The sequence below is a fragment of the Bos javanicus genome, chromosome 1 (genome assembly GCF_032452875.1).
Source record: "Bos javanicus breed banteng chromosome 1, ARS-OSU_banteng_1.0, whole genome shotgun sequence".
Lineage (NCBI taxonomy): Eukaryota > Metazoa > Chordata > Mammalia > Artiodactyla > Bovidae > Bos > Bos javanicus.
Window position 1 is genome coordinate 4,937,578 of NC_083868.1, and position 14,965 is coordinate 4,952,542.

Sequence of the window (14,965 nt, forward strand, 5' to 3'; positions counted from 1 at the left end):
GCTATCTAGGTTGGTCATAACTTTTCTTCCAAGGAGTATGCGTCTTTTAATTTCATGGCTCAGTCACCATCTGCAGTGATTTTGGAGCCCCCAAAAATAAAGTCTGACACTGTTTCCACTGTTTCCCCATCTATTTGCTATGAAGTGATGGGGCCAGATGCCATGATCTTCGTTTTCTGAATGTTGAGCTTTAAGCCAACTTTTTCACTCTCCACTTTCACTTTCATCAAGAGGCTTTTTAGTTCCTCTTCACTTTCTGCCATAAGGGTGGTGTCATCTGCATATCACATAATAACACAGCAAAATCATGCCAGGAGTGGCAGGCAGAAGCAAATTAGGTTTATTTGCCTTGTGGGTACTCCAATCTAAGGAAAGTAAGATTTCACTCCCTGCTCCCAGCTTGGGGACTTGGAATGACACTCAAGGAGCATCCTGTGCTTCGGCCACCAAAGACTGTGGGAGGATGCACCAGGGGCACAGAGGACTGGAAAAAGGACGATCTGACCTGAGAACAAGGGCTTCCTGGTGCCCACCCAAGGTGACTTTGGCTCAGGTAAATTTAAAGGAAGCCAGCTGAGAAGAATATGGGAAGATTATGCACTACTTTGTGAAAGCTGGGTGTGTTGGTGCACTTTGAGCAAGACCGAATTATCTGTCACCAGGAAAGCAGTATTTTATAGTAGTCTAGGAGTGTGGAGCACAGAACTGATCAGATCCAAACCCAATTCTGCCACTCACTAGAGAAGTAGTTTTGAGCAACTTATCTAGTATCTGTGTACCTTTGATTTCTTATCTGCTGAAGGATAAAAGTTATAGCACCCACACCTTGTTTGGTACTTCTGTGGCTTAAATGAGTCAAAGCAGTGTCTGGCATATAGCAAGCTAACAAATAGCTCAGTCTGTCAGTCATGTCCAACTCTTTTGAGATCCCATGGACTGTAGCCTTCCAAGCTCCTCTGTCCATGGAATTCTCCAGGCAAGAATACTGCAGTGAGTTGCCATGTCCTCTTCCTGACCCAGGGATTGAACTTGCATCTCTTACATCTCCTGCATTGGCAGGCAGGTTCTTTACTACTAGTGCCATCTGGGAAATTGCAAGTGACAATGACAATTATGCAGTGGTCCTGGAGAGAATGGTCCTCAGCTCTCTAATAATACTGAGTCTCATCAAATACAATAATGTCCTTAGGGTTGGTGCCTCAAGATTTTAAGTTAAATTGTGTCATTTTGTGCTTCAGTAAGGAAATATAGTTTACCATACTTAAGAATTAAAAAAAAATTTTTTTGTCCTGAGTAGCAAAAGCAATAGAAAAGAGGCCTCGTGTATGAATCAAATGGATTGCTTTGTTTTTATAACCTGGATTCTCATGAAAGAAGGCACTTAGTTGGCAAGTTTAAAGTGCTTATTTCTAAAATAGTCGAAGTGTTACTTCTCAATCAAATTCTTGCAGTTTGCGGCAACCAACTAATTGGCAAGACATTTATATGCATCTTACTCTTGTTTTGGCCAGCACCCATGCCCTGTGGGCAGCCATGACTGTAGTACTGCCTCCTTAATGCTCCAGAGAACTTCTCCCCTCCCACTCCCCAGTCATCAACTGCAGATGCTGTTAAATTAAGTTTACCCTTTGGAAAATTTCAGAGGCCAGAAAATTTAACCTGCTCTCCCTTCCCTTTTTTCAGGTGTGAAACCCAAGCTGCCAGGTTTTAGAAAGCTAGAGCATTTCAGACCAGACCACCTGCTCCTTAAATGTCAAAACCAGCAGCAGTGTTTACAGTTCTGTACAACAGATATTCTCTAGCAACATCAAAAGCAAATATCAGGGCATTATGTATCTACTCTCAGGTGAGAAGTGTCAAAGACTAAGAACCAGGAGAGTAAATATTTGGCTGTTTACGTACAAATAACATGAAAGCCCTCTTTTTTTCCACACTAAAGTTTTTAAACGGTTTTACTAAGGCTGATAAAAATTAAATGACGCTTCCTTTGATGTTTACCTTAATTTCAAGACATATAATGAAACTAGTGTTCTGTAGTTTGTTTCTATATAACACTCATTCATTTCTCCCTCTTGCTTTAGTTCTGGGAAGAGTCATGATATTGCTGAAAATCAAGGAAATACATCTTTTCCATCGCTGCCTCTGGTTTATTGATAACATTTATGTAATGTAATTCTTATGCTATCTTGTTCATCATTATTTGACCTTTGAGAACTTTCAGATTTTATTTAGTGATTCTGTGCATCACATACGTTGAGAATGAGAACATCTAGGGCCAGAAATAGGATATATAAATCTAGAAAATATATCCAGTCTTTCACAAGGATGTTTTTTATTTTTCCTTTCAGAAGTGAGTTTCAGTTTTCAGCCACTTTTATTGGTTGTTCGGTAGTTGGGAATGTCTTTAATTTTCACATCTGTTGTTGTACTTGGAATTCCGTTTGTCCCCATAATGCAATTAACTTTTCACCTGAGTGTCAAAGGTTGCTGTTGGGCTGCACCCCAAGTCCTGCAACCTCTGTACTTGTCCAACCTCAAAATCGAAGAAAAAGCCCAGAGTCAGTGACAGAGACATCAATGGTTTAATGCATTGGGGTGTCTTTCTTGTCCAAAGCAAGGTTGTGGCAATAGTCTTGCTTTCAGAGAAAGAGGGAGATTACCAATTATAGGGGGTATTGAGGTCAAATTGGTTCATCAGTTGCCAGGGAAACAAGAAGAGAGTCGTGGCCTTTTGATGAGGTATCAGAATAGAGTTGGCAGAAAGTGAAGAAGAACTAAAAAACTTCCTGATGACAGTGAAAGAGGAGAGTGAAAAAGTTGGCTTAAAGTTCAACATTCAGAAAACTAAGATTATGGCATCCGGTCCCATCACTTCATGGCAAATAGATAGGCAAACAGTGGAAACAGTGGCTGACTTTATAGTTTTGGGCTCCAAAATCACTGTGGATGGTGATTGCAGCCATGAAATTAAAAGATGCTTACGCTTTGGAAGGAAAGTTATGACCAACCTAGATTGCATATTAAACAGCAGAGGCATTACTTTGCCAACAAAGATCTGTCTTGTCAAGGCTATGGTTATTCCAGTGGTCATGTATGGATGTGAGAGTTGGACTATAAAGAAAGCTGAGTACCGAAGAATTGATGCTTTTGAACTGTGGTGTTGGAGGAGACTCTTGAGAGTCCCTTGGACTGCAAGGAAATCCAACCAGCCCATCCTAAAGGAAATCAGTCCTGAATATTCATTGGAAGGACTGATGCTGAAACTGAAACTCCAGTACTTTGTCCACCTGATATGAAGAGCTGACTCATTTGAAAAGACCCTGATGCTGGGTAAGATTGAAGGTGGGAGAAGAAGGGGACAACAGAGGATGAGGTGGTTGGATGGCATCACTGACTCAATGGACATGAGTTTGAGTAAACTCTGGGAGTTGGTGATGGACAGGGAGGCCTGGTATGCTACAGTCCACGGGGTCGCAAAGAGTCAGACAAGACTGAGCAGGCGTGCTCGCAAGTACAGAGACCCCAAAAAAATTGGAACCAGAAGGTTGATGTTTCTGACTCCCACTTACCTCATCATCAACCAATCAGAAGAATGTCCATGAGCTAATCACACCCTCTTTGAACCGTTACTGTGAAACGCCTCACTATCCAGGTTGGGACATAGTTTTGAGGGCATCAGCTTGCTGTGGCCTATGTTGCCTGGCAAAGCAACAAAGCTATTCTTTTCTATGAGTGTTGGTAGCCCAACTGTGTCTGACTGTTTTGCAACACCATGGGCTGTAGCCTGCCAGGCTCCTCTGTCCATGGGATTTCCCAGGCAAGAATACTGGAGTGGGTAGCCATTCTCTTCTCCAGGGAGATCTTCCCAACCCAGGGACTGAACCCATGTCTCTTGGGTCTCCTGCATTGGAGGCAGATTCTTTACTGTCTGAGCCACCAGGGAAGCCCATTCTTGTCTACTTCACCCAAAACTCTTCAGGCTCTGAGAATGAATTTGGTGTCAGCCTACAGATGCTGGATTCAGCTTCACCAAGTCTGCTCCCCAGCACAACGTTTCTATTCTGCTTCCTGAACTCTGGAGCCCTTTAGTTTCTCACTGGACTACCACTTCTTGCTATTCCCTCCCCGCTCCAGAGCAGCCTTTTCTGACTGTGTCCTAAAATGGTCCTCTTTTTTTTTTAAAATCCTTGGCCTCTCTCCAATATAAAATTTTATTCCTTTCTTTGAAGATTTCAGATATTAGATGTCATGTGTCTAACTAATATGACTGTATTTCCCACCATATAGTTGCATTTTATAGGAAAATAATTTTAACTCAAACGACTTTCTAGTTATTAATATGTATACATGAGATATCTCAAGTACATAGTCATTCCAGATATCCCAGACCATTTCTGCACATCCTATTTATTCCACTTCAAAAGAGGCAGACTATGGACACCTAAAATCTAGAAGGTAGAAGACTCTGCTTATAGCAATATTTTAGAATCTAAAATCTATATTTAATAACTCATTTTCTAGTCTTCTGAATTGTAAGCCTAAAACCACTCAGAGGGCAAACCAGGGACTCAGGACTTCTGAGACACATACTGTTAAATTGTGACCTAGTGATTTACTTATTTTGGATTTTTTTTAAAGAGAGAAATTCATTTTGAGAGTATATAAAAACACACATGCTGTGCAATGTAAGTGATACTCTAAATCTTGCTGATCCTCACCTTTATAGGAAGTAATTTAAGTGGTAACGAATTCTAACAGCCCACATGCACATAAGGTCTTCAAAATAAGCATTTACTATGGAATATAGTTTAGAAAACAAACTTTCATATCCTTCTCATTTCTAATGTAAAATTCATATGCTTTGCTGTGCTAAACCTAGTTTGAAATAAAGTAATGTTGAGAACAGATGGCAGGGTGAAAATTTTGATGAACAGCATAATTCTTTTAAATGAAAATTCCATAAGCAAAATTTCTTGCCTTCTAAGAAGAAGCATGGTATTTATGATGAATCAGTCAATGGTAAATTTACTGAAAATTTAATGTGTAGATCTCAACATTGTATTAGGTGCTATAGAGGAAAGGAAAAAGGGTAAAATTCACACCTTATGCTCAATTGTTTCAAACTAGAATATAAACTTACAACCACCCATTTTCTAGCTTCTATAGGGATGGAATATAGCCCCTAGGTACAGCTCCATTTTTATTCACTAATCATTTATTAAAAGGTTTCCATTGCCAGATACTTCCGAGATTGAATGTTGTTTCCCACTCTAGGTGCATTTAGCTTTCTTTTTTAAAATAAACATTTATATTTTAAACTATTTGGATTTGCTTTAGATAGTCAAAAATTGTGAGATAAGAAAGCAACCTTCTTGTTCTAAATTGCTTGTCAGTTAAGCTAACAGCATTTCCTTTTCAAGTAGTCCATCCATTTTCTCCTTTTTGAACTGTCCCTATGATCATTTCTTAAATTTTTATGTACACGACATCTGTTGCTGGTTTCTAGTATGTGTTATTGTTCTGACATTATATCTTCATGGCAGATTGTTCTTGACTGAAAAAAAAGCACAACCTAAAAGTTAAGAGTCGTGTTTTATTTGGTGGACATTCTGAGGACTTGTGTGACTCTTTGCCACCCCATGGACTGTAGCCCACCAGGCTCCTATGTGCATGGAATTTTCCAGGAAAGAATACTGGAGTGGGTTGCCATTTCCTACTCCAAGGAGTCTTCCTGATCCAGGGATCAAATTTTTGTCTCTTGCGTCTCCTGTATTGGCAGGTGGATTCTTTACCACTATGCCACCTGGGTTCTGACATTATATTTTTATGGCAAATTGTTCTTGACTGAAATAGAAACCACAGTCTAAAAGTTGAGAAGACAGAGGATGAGATGGTTGGATGGCAATACCGACTTGATTGACATGAGTTTGAGCAAGATCCAGGAGTTGGTGATGGACAGGGAAGACTGGTGTGCTGTTGTCCATGGGGGTTGCAAAGAGTTGAACACGACTGAGCGACTAAACTGAACTGATATTTTGTTTGGCGGACTTTCTGACTGTTTAAGCCTGGAACACAGGAACTCAGATAACTCTGAGACTGCTCCAAAGAGGCAAGGCAAGGATAAGAGTTTTTGTAACAAAAGACCAGGTAGTCTGAACATCAAAAAATTGCAGTTAGTTGAAGAAAATCAGATATCTCAAATTAAGGAATTTAGCATTTTTCCATGTATGGGAAAATGCGAAGTCTGGGCTTATTAAAATTTCTTCTTTGATGTGCTCCTCAGCCATCTGGGGCAAGGATCCAGTGCTTCTGATTGTGAGTCTCCTTAGGGTGCATGGTTGGGGGTGGCTGCAGTGCTTGACTAAGTTGGGGGTAAATCCTGCTTCTATCCTGAGTAACTCTCATGATCACTGATCGTTTATTCTTTTATTTGCTTTTTCTAGAATGTCATACAGTAAGTAGCCTTTTCAGTTTGGCTTCTTTCACTTAGTAATATGCATTTGAGTCTCCTCCAATGCTGAAGCTGAAGCTCCAATATTTGCCCACCTGGTGCAAAGAGCCAACTCATTGGAAAAGACTCTGATGCTGGGAAAGATTGAGGGCAGGCGGAGAAGGGGGCGGCAGAGGATGAGATGGTTAGATGGCAGCACTGACTCAATGGACATGAGTTTGAGGAAAGTCTAGGAGATAGTAAAGGACAGGGAAGCCTGGCACACTGCAGTTCATGGGGTCACAAAGAGTCGCACACAACTTAGCAACTGAACAAATGTCTTTTTGTGGTTTGATAGTTCCTTTCTTTTTTAGCACTGAATATTATCCTGTTGGGCTTCCCTGGTGGCTCAGCAGTAATCTGCCTGTAATGAAGGAGATCTGGGTTCAATCCCTGGGTTGGGAAGATCCCCTGGAGAAAGGCATGGCAACCCACTCCAGTACTCTTGCCTGAAGAACCCCATGGACTGAGGAACCTGGCAGGATACAGTCCACAGGGTCGCAAAGAGTACGCCACGACTGAAGTAGCCGAGCACATTCGCACACACATTATTCTGTTGCCTGGATCAGATCAGATCAGTCGCTCAATCGTGTCCGACTCTTTGCGACCCCATGAATCGCAGCATGCCAGGCCTCCCTGTCCATCACCAACTCCTGGAGTTCACTCAGACTCACATCCATCGAGTCAGTGATGCCATCCAGCCATCTCATCCTCTGTCGTCCCCTTCTCCTCTGCCCCCAATCCCTCCCAGCATCAAAGTCTTTTCCAATGAGTCAACTCTTCGCATGAGGTGGCCAAAGTACTGGAGTTTCAGCTTTAGCATCAGTCCTTCCAAAGAACACCCAGGGCTGATCTCCTTCAGAATGGACTGGTTGGATCTCCTTGTAGTCCAAGGGACTCTCAAGAGTCTTCTCCAACACCACAGTTCAAAAGCATCAATTCTTCGGTGCTCAGCCTTCTTCACAGTCCAACTCTCACATCCATACATGACCACTGGAAAAACCATAGCCTTGACTAGACGGACCTTTGTTGGCAATGTAATGTCTCTGCTTTTGAATGTGCTATCTAGGTTGGTCATAACTTTCCTTCCTGGATAGACCAGCTTATTTGTCCATTTGTCCACTGAAAGACATCTTGATTGCTTCTTCATTTTGTAAATTATGAACAAAGTTACTATAAAAAAACATCTGTGGGCAGGTGTTTGTGTGGGCATTAGCTTTTAGTTCATTTGAGTAAATGCCAAGAAGCACAATTACTGGACTGTTTAACAACAGTATGTTTAATTTTGTAAGAAATCACCAAATGAATAAACTGGTTGTATGATTTTGCATTTCCATCAGCAATAAATTAGAGTTCCTGTTGTGTCTTGTCAACATTTGATGTTGTCCCTGTTTTGAATTTGGTCTCTTCTAAGAGATATATAGTGGTATCTCATTGTTTTAATTCACAATTCTCTAATAACATGTGAAGTTGAACATCTTTTTATAAGTTTTTCTGCTATCTGTTTATCTTCTTCAGTGAGGTGTCAGTTCAGGTCATTTGCTCATTGAATGATTCATTTTCTTATCATTGAGCTTTAAAAGTTCTTTTTGTATTTAGGATAACTGTATTTTATCAGATGTGTCTTTTGCAAATGTTTTCTCTCTGTCTTTGGAAATCTCCCACTCTTCTCTTCTCTTGACATTGTCCTTACTGAGTAGAAGTTTAGTCCAACTTATCAATTTTATCCCTTTTGTATATTATGCCTATGCTGCTGAATCTAAAAAATTATTGCCATAGCCAAGATTATCAAGATTTCCTCCTACATTATCTTTTAGGAGTTTTATAGTTTTGTGTGTCTATTTAGGTCTGTGATTCATTTTGAGTTAATTTTGAAGGGTGCCAGGTTTATGTGTAGATTCATTTTATTTTATTTTTTTTGCAAGTGAAAGTCCAGTTGTTTCAGCAACATTTGTTAAAAAGACTACCTTTGCTCCATTGTATTGCCTTTGCTCCTTTGTCAAAGATCAACCAACAATATGCGTGTGGTTCTGTTTGCTGGACTTCCCCTGGGGCTCAGGTGGTAAAGAATGTGCCTGCAATGCAAGAAACCTGAGTTTGATCCCTGGGTCAGGAAGATCCCCTGGGGAAGGGGATGGCTACCCACTCCAGTATTATTGCCTGGGAAATCCCATGGACAGAGGAGCCTGGAGGACTACAGTCCATAGGGTTGCACAGAGTCACACATGACTGAAGTTCCTTAGCACGCACACACCCACATTGCTGGGCTCTTTATTCTGTTCCATTAATTTGTTTCTCTATTCTTTCAGCAATATCATGCTACCTTGATTATTGTAGCTTTATTCTATTGAGTATTTTTTCTTCATTATGGGTCATGTTTTCTTGCTTCTTTACCTGTCTCATAACATTTTATAGTATTATAGACATCGTGTATAAAAGAAACTGAAGTAAATGTTTACAAACCCAGAAGACACTTTCGTTTTATAGGCAGATAGGTTGAGGAGTCTGATGTAGTCAATCAAAATAAGGAATTGGGCTCTGTAACGGATTGTTTGATGCTTTAATTAGTTTTGATCAGTGTCTGATTTAAGTACCTTTACATACCTTGGTATGAAATCACGTAAGACTAAAGACATCTCTCCCTTTCCTTTTTATTATTTATCCATAGATTCCTAGTGCTACTACTCACTCAGCTAAAGTTATATGGGGGAGAGAGAATGAGCAGGTGATGCTTTGATACACATACATATTGGGAAATGGTTACCATGATAAGATTAGTTAACATCTTCATTTTCTCCATAATAACCTTTTGTTTTCAAGGTGATGACATGTGAGATCTATTTCTTTATAGTATATAGTATGCTGCTGCTGCTGCTAAGTCGTTTCAGTCGTGTCCGACTCTGTGCGACCTCAGAGATGGCAGCCCACCAGGCTCCCCTTCCCTGGGATTCTCCAGGCAAGAACACTGGAGTGGGTTGCCATTGCCTTCTCCAAGTATATAGTATAATACTGTAATTATAATTACCCTGTAGTATTAATACATTAAATCCCCAGAACGTATTCATTTTGTAGCTGGGGTATGTACCTTTTGAATATGTCCTCATTTCCCACACTCTCAGCCCCTGCCAACCATCATTCTATTTTGATGGGTTCAGCTTTTTCAGATTCCACATAAAAAAATAAGGACATACTGCTGCTGCTGCTGCTAAGTCACTTCAGTCATGTCTGACTCTGTGTGACCCTGTAGACGGCAGCCCACTAGGTTCCCCCATCCCTGGGATTCTCCAGGCAAGAACACTGGAGTGGGTTGCCATTTCCTTCTCCAATACATGAAAGTGAAAAGTGAAAGTGAAGTTGTTCAGTTGTGTCAGACCCTCAGCGACCCCATGAACTGCAGCCCACCAGGCTCCTCTGTCCATGGGATTTTCTAGGCAAGAGTACTGGAGTGGTGTGCCATTGTCTTCTCTGAAGGACACACGGTATTTGTCATTTTCTGTCTGATTTATTTTACTTAGCATGATGCCCTTAAGGTTCATCCATGTTGCTGCAAATGGCAGGGTTTTCTTTTTTGTGGTCTAGTAATATTCCATTTCATGTATATACCACATCTGCTTTGTCCATTCCCCAGTTTCATGGATATTTAAGTTGCTTCCCTCTCTTGATTGTTGTAAATAATGCTACAGTCAACATAGGGATATAGATATCTCTTTGAGATAATGGTTTTATTTTCTTTGGATATATACCTGGAAATGGGGTTGCTAGATCATATGGTAGTTATATTTTTAATTTTTAAAGAAACCACACTGTTCCCCTCAGTGGCTGCATCAATTTACATGTCCACCAACAGCGCCCAGGATTCACTTTTCTCCACACCCTTCCCAACACTTGTATCTTGTGTTTTTCATGATAGCTATTCTGACAAGTGTGAGGTTCTATCTTGTTTTTATTTGCACCTCCCTGGTGATTAATGATGAACATCTTTTCATTTGCCTGCTGTCCATCTATGTGTCTTTTTCAGGAAAATGTCTGTTCAGGTCCTCTTCCAGTTTTTAACTGGGTTGTTTATTGTTTTGCTCTTGAGTTCTATGAGTTCCTTATGTATTTTTGGTATTAGCCCCTTATCAGATAGATGGTTTGCAAATATTTTTTCCCATTCCATGGGTTGAATTTGTGTTTTTCTGATTGTTTTTTTTTCTGTGTGGAAGTTTTTTAGTTTGGTGTAGTCCCACTTATTGATTTTCACTTTTTTAGCTGGTATTTTTTTGGTGCTGTATCTAAAATTTTGTTTGCAAGAGTAATGTCAAGGAGCTTCTTCCTTATCCTTTGTTCTAGAAGTTTTATAGTTTGGGGTCTTACATTCAAGTCTTTAATGCATTTTGAGTTAATTTTTTTGAATAGTATTAAGATAGGGATTCAATTTCATCTCTTGCATGTGATTGTCCTGTCTTTTCTTGTGGTTCATGCTATTTCTTTAAGAGGATGATTCTGAATTCTTGGTCAGACAGTTCATGGATCTTCATGGAGTGGGTCTGGAGTCTGGGTAAGGGCCCAGACAGCATTGACTGGAAGCTTGGTTTGGAGGGAGCCATTTTAGATACTGGGGCCATGGGAGTTGGCTTGGAAGTTGAGATCATAGAGGCTGACTGGTGCTGGAGTGAGTTGAAAGCCTTTTTCCACAGCAGCTGGCCTGGTTCTGGGCCCAGACAGAAGTCTGGGTTCGTGGGTGCCACCTGGAGCCCCAGTTTGCAGGGGCTGATTGGGAACCTGGAGGCCATGGGAGCTGGCTGGCACTGGGATAACTGAGGGGTTGGTCTGGGCTTGTGGGAACTTGCAGAGGGTTACCTAGGACTGAAGGGGTAAGCAGGCACTGGGGTTTGAGGGGAAGTCTGGTGTTCACTTCACTCTCCTTCTACCAGGGAGGTTGTCTCTGTTCATGCTGGGCTTTCTGGTCTTGGGGGACCTGTGATGGACCAGGGGAGCATGAATTTTCTCTCCAACCCTCCTCAATGAGTCCTTACTTATTTCTATGCTTCACTCAGGTGCTATAATCCCTTACCTGGAATCCTTGGATCTTGTGAAGGTGTTTTCTTGCAGGGAAATAGTTTTTTAATTGAATGTTTCTGGGATGGGCAAAAACTAGAAATTCTTATGTTTTCCTTTTGCTGATATTATCTTCCTGTAATAAGTTTTTGAGAGAAGGCTGGGAGCAGCATGAGCTGATATACTTTCAGAGGGCTTTGTGGCAGAGGTGGAACTTGAATTGAAACTTGAAGAATAATTAAGACTAATAAGAGTTTAGGGAAGTAGAGAAAACCTTTCAGTCTTGAGATTAGCATAAAGAACAATTGGAAAGTAGGGAATAAAATTAAGTATTTTGCAGAAGTTTATTGATTGGAACAGAGATTGCATTAAGAAAAACAATGGCTAGGTAGAATAAAAACACTATAAATAGTCTTGAAAATTAGGCAGAGTTGTTTGGAGTTGGCACAGAAGATGAGAGATGATACTCTGGATTCTTCATATTTGGAGTCATGTGAGTAATAGTGTGTTTTAGGAAGAATACTGGGCATCCTTGATGGCTCAGATGGTAAAGAATCTGCCTGCAATGCAGGAAATCTGGGTTTGGTCCCTGGGTTGGGAAAGTCTCCTGGGGAAGGGAGTGGCTACCTACTCCAGTATTTTTGCCTGAAGAATTCCATGGACAGAGGAGCCTGGTGACCTACAGTCCATGGAGTTGTAAAAGAGCTGGGCACAACTGAGTGACTAAACAACAGCAACAGGAAGAATACTATGAAAGCATTACTCAAAATATATTTCTAATGGAGGTGGTGGTGAAGGAGTGGGATGGGGGTGGGAAGATGAGTAAAAAGAAGATAAGCATAGTACCTATCTCCCCAGAACAGCTTTCTTCCCAGCCAATTAATTAACATCAAAGGGAAGTACTTTTATATCTTTCAAGAAAGCAAACTTGGAATCATCTCCTTATGCTTTTTCCTCCCTCTTCCTGGTGTCCTGCACCCCTTCAAAATAGTTTAGTTGGGAGGAAGGTGACCAACAAGTTTAATGAGACATGAAGACTGGGCATCTCAATGGAGTTGACCTCTATGTAGTTAAAAATATGAGACATAAGCACAAATGATATGTCAGGACCAAAGAGGATGTGGTGGAAGTCGTTGACATAGCTGCAGCTGCAAGAGTAGATAAACTTGAAGGGTATGTATGAAGAACTATTTATCCTGACAGACACATGTTCAAAAGAATGCATATAAAGGGAAAACAAAGTCCTGAAAGATAAGGAGTATAGAGTATATGTAGAAATATAGGGGTTATAGATGGAAATTAGAAATGCACAGTTTGATGGAGGTGAAAAAAAAATCTTAAATTAAGCAATAAAATTAAATGTTTCAGAGGATTAGAGTGATGATTACAGAAGGAATATTCAATTTTAAACCAAATAAATTATTTTCCAGCAATGATGAACAGGGTAAGTTGGATTAAACCTCACACTAAGAACTAGAAAATATGAACAAAATATTACAAAATGGTTTATCTGTTTGAAATCATTAGAGAAATAACTGGGTTAACTCCCTCAGAAAGGTGACTCTGAAATTTAAGGCTAAACCTGGAAGAGATACTTGAGGAGTTGAGGTACTGTGCAAAAATTTTTAAGAAATCTGTAGCTGGGAATGAGAAAATTAAAGGCCAGGGCTTTCTGGTGGGACAGGGTAAATTTTCTTATTTCGGATTGAGAACCCAAAACAAGAGTCAGAGTGAGCTGGAATTCAGCCAGTCCTTGAAGGGACTGAAGTCACACTCTGAATTTTCTCAATTCCTATTGCATTAAAGTCAATTCCATATGGAAAAGAACCACATAGAAAATGTACAACTGCAAAATAAAAAGTGAAGTATGGAGAGTTAAAATTAGGAAATATAGTGTAAACAACACTGTGAAAAAATGATTTGGAGCCCCTGGAGCACTGAAGAGAGATAATGGGCCAGAAGCAGTTGGCGATAGGGAGTGGATCTGAGAGTTTTCCAAAGTTAGCAAAACATATTGTCACATATTCAATCATCTTTACAGACCTCAAACAGGAAAATAACAAACAAACCAACATAGACTTGTCATAATATAACATCTGAAAATCAAAAACAAAGAACAAGTAATAAAAGCATCCAGAGGAGAAAAAAGCAAACTACTTTCAAGGGAACAACTATTAGAGTGACAAGCTGACTTCAGAAGAGGAACAACAAAAGCTAGAAGGTAATGAAACGTTATCTTTAAAGCATTCGTAGTAAATAACTGCTGTGGAGAATTCTACACTCAGTGAAAATACCTTCCAAAAACAGATAAACAGCATTTTTCAGATAAGTAAAAACTAGGAGAATTTATCACCCGTAATCTACACCAAAGACAGAATGAACATTATTCAGGCTCAAAATCTGAGATACAGAGAGAAATAAATACAATGAAAATGAGGAACAAATAAACAGATTTAAATGAATACTGACTATGTTAAAAAATAGTAGAACCTTATAAGAAAATATGACCATATCATATAAGTGGAAGGGGAATGAATCAAGTTAAAATCTTCCAAGTTCTTTGCATTGATCTGTAAAAGAGAAAAAGTGCCAAGTAACATTAGACTTTGATAACTGGAGGATGACTACTGTCACCTTTAAGGAAGTCACCAAAAAATTGCAAGGGCAGATAGTACTACCAAGATAATAGTGACCAAAATAATGGAATAATGAAAATACTTTATCCAAAAGAAAACAGAAGAAAAAATGAGGAATTAATGAGACAAAGAGAAGGGGCTGAGTATGATAGTACATATAAACCCAAAAATGTCACAGGTGGTGAATGCATAAGCAATAAATCGTGGTATTTCTGTATTATGGAATATTATTTAGAAATAAAAAGTAATAAATATTAATGCATACAACATGCATAGATCTTAAAAATATTATGTCAGCACAACTGACTACATAATATATTATTTCATTTACTTACGACTCTAGGAAAGGCAAGACTAATAGCGATATCAAAATTAAGATATGTCATGGAGAAACTAATAAAAAAGAGTGACAGAATACATTTCCCAACAAGTAACTGACAGAAAGCTTGTATTCAGATTATAAAAGAACCACCAGCAATCAATAAGGAAAACATGGCAATAGGAAAATAGTCAAGAGGATTGAACAGGCATTTTAGAAAAGGTGATATCCAATGGCCAATGAACATACATAAAAAAGTGTTTTGCTTTATAATTAATAGTTATATATTTATATATATATATATAATATATTCATACATATAAATAATATATATTTATAACTATATAAATATAAATTATAATTTCAAATTAAACATACAGTGAGGTAAAATGTTGACCCCAAAGTGGTAAAGCTACAATGGCTGACAGTACCAAATATAAGAGAGTCCCTGGAGCAACAATTTCCATTTACTGCTGACAA